This window comes from Cervus canadensis, chromosome 24 (genome assembly GCF_019320065.1).
Source record: "Cervus canadensis isolate Bull #8, Minnesota chromosome 24, ASM1932006v1, whole genome shotgun sequence".
NCBI classification, from domain to species: Eukaryota; Metazoa; Chordata; class Mammalia; order Artiodactyla; family Cervidae; genus Cervus; species Cervus canadensis.
Window position 1 is genome coordinate 26,663,664 of NC_057409.1, and position 2,511 is coordinate 26,666,174.

General features: G+C 47.3%; 1 pseudogene; it reads right to left on the reverse strand.

Moving 5' to 3' along the window:
• Window positions 1-856: 856 nt before the first annotated feature.
• On the reverse strand, window positions 857-1,966 carry LOC122426307 (annotated as a pseudogene).
• Window positions 1,967-2,511: the final 545 nt, after the last annotated feature.

Genomic DNA, 2,511 nt, shown 5'->3' on the forward strand with positions numbered 1-2,511 from the left:
TCCTCAGAGATCCAGTTTTCCCCATTTCTCATGCTTCCATCTGCTTTAGCTTCATTCTTAGACAACTTCCTTTAGGAGTTTATCACAGGATGTTAAGGCTTAAAATTAACTTTTCAGGTTTCTGAAATTATTTTTAAAACCTTCCTTTGGCCTGACTTGGGTTATAAGACCACCTCCGAATCAATCACTATGGGCACCACACCTAGACTTAAATTCCCACTGTACTGTTTAGCTTGTTTTACTGAGGTGAACCTCGGTTATCTCCATAACACAGCAGATAATACTGCATGGCTTGTACTAGTAAGGTCAATGAATGCTCACTCATGGGTAATTTTGGTTATCATCATCATTATAGATCTGTATTCTGAAAGGAATTGACTTCATTGTTCAATATAGGGAATCGCTATTTGTATTTTCTAAACAATCTTCCTCAGTTAAGCCCAACACATAAATGCCCATATATGCTCAACACACATCCCGGAAAGAAAGGGCTGCTGTCATAGCAACTGGCCCGGTGTGTGACAAGGGCCACTGGAAGACACCAGGCCAGGCAGATTTGATTTTAGACAGATTTCTAGATAACAACTCTTTAAGAAGAAAAATTTGAAACTCTCAGGACCACAAAGATTTCAAACATCTTTTGTATGTAAATTCTATTCATGCTTCCAATTCTGATTTGAATCCTGACCCAACTCCATGGAAAGTTTGGAAAGAATTTTTCTTCCTTTTTTTTTCTTCTTTTTTTGGGGGTAAAGGGTACTTCATTGAAGATACACGACAAGGTAGGGTTCCCTAACCCCTCGCCTTCCTCAAGAGGTCTGGGATGGAAACTGTGTGGGGCTTGGGAGATTTCTCAGTGTGCTGGAGGATCAAGGTGGGGCAAGGACTCCCCAGGAGTTGAGGACCTCTCTCTTCCTTTCATGCTCTTGCTAGGGCTTGTGGTCCAGGGACTCTTACTCCTTGGCGGCCATGTGGACCATGAGGTCCATCACTCTGTTTCTGCAGCCAGATTCATTGCTGTACCAGGAAATGAGCTTGACAAAGTGGTCATTGAGGGCAATGCCAGCCCCAGCATCAAAGGTAGAAGAGTGACTATCACTGTTGAAGTCGCAGGAGAAAACCCAGTCCTCAGTGTAGCCCAGAATGCCCTTGAGGCAGCCCTCTGACACCTGCTTCACCACCTTCTTGACCTCATCATACCTGGCAGGTTTCTCCAGGCAGCAGGTCAGATCCACAACCAACATGTTGGGGGTGGGGACATGGAAGGACATGCTCATGAGTTTTCCGTTCAGCTCAGGGATGACCTTGCCCATGACCTTGGCAGTGCCAATAGAAGCAGGGATGACTTTTTCGGCAATCCCTTGGCCACCACACCACAGTTTCAGAGGAACCATCCATAGTCTTCTGGGTGGCAGTGATGGCATGGACTGTGGTCATGAATCTCTCCACCATGCCAAAGCGGTCATGGATGACCTTGGCCAGGGGGGTGGGGGTGGGGGGTGGGCAAGCAGTTGGTGGTGCAGGAGGCACTGCTGACAATCTTGAGGAAGTTGTCATAATTCTCATGGTTCACACCCATCACAAACATGGGGGCATCGGCAAAAGGCAGAGGTGATGACCCTCTTGGTTCCACCCTTCAAGTGAGTCCCAGCCTTCTCCATGGTAGTGAAGATATGAGTGGACTCCACCACATACTCAGCACCAGCATCATCCCATTTGATGTTGGTGATATCTCACTCTTGGAAGATGGTGATGGCCTTTCCAATAATGATGAGCTTCCCATTCTCAGCCTTGACTGTGCCATGGAAATTGCCATGGATAGAATCATACTGGAACATGTAGACCATGTAGTTAAGGTCAATGATGGGGTCACTGATGGTGATGATGTCTACTTTGCCAGGTGAAAAGCAGATCTAGTGACCAGGTGCCTGATACAGCCAAATCCATTCACTCTGACTTTCACCATCTTCTTTCAGGGATGCGGCTGACATAGCATGGAAGATGTGGCTCTCTGTCAAATGAGGAGGAGCAGAGAGATGCAAAGAATTTTTCTACTTTGAAGTTAGTGAGATTAGGATCTGGATTTCTATCACTCTGTCCATTTTATTTCATTTGTCCAAGTGGAACCAGGTCATTGCATCCCCTTGTTACTGTTCCTACTGGGACTTTCACTGGATGCTGCTGCTGCTGCTGCTAAGTCGCTTCAGTCATGTCTGACTCTGTGCAATCCCATAGATGGCAGCCCACCAGGCTCCCCTGTCCCTGGGATTCACCAGGCAAGAACACTGGAGTGGGTTGCCATTTCCTTCTCCAATGCATGAAAGCGAAAAGGGAAAGTGAAGTCGTTCAGTCGAGTCCGACTCCTAGCGACCCCATGGACTGCAGCCTACCAGGCTCCTCGGCCCATGGGATTTTCCAGGCAAGAGTACTGGAGTGGGTTGCTTCACTGGATGAGCATCCCCCAAAAGGCCCTCACTGGGCTCTGTTGAATGAGGCCTAGGTAGAAGAGAG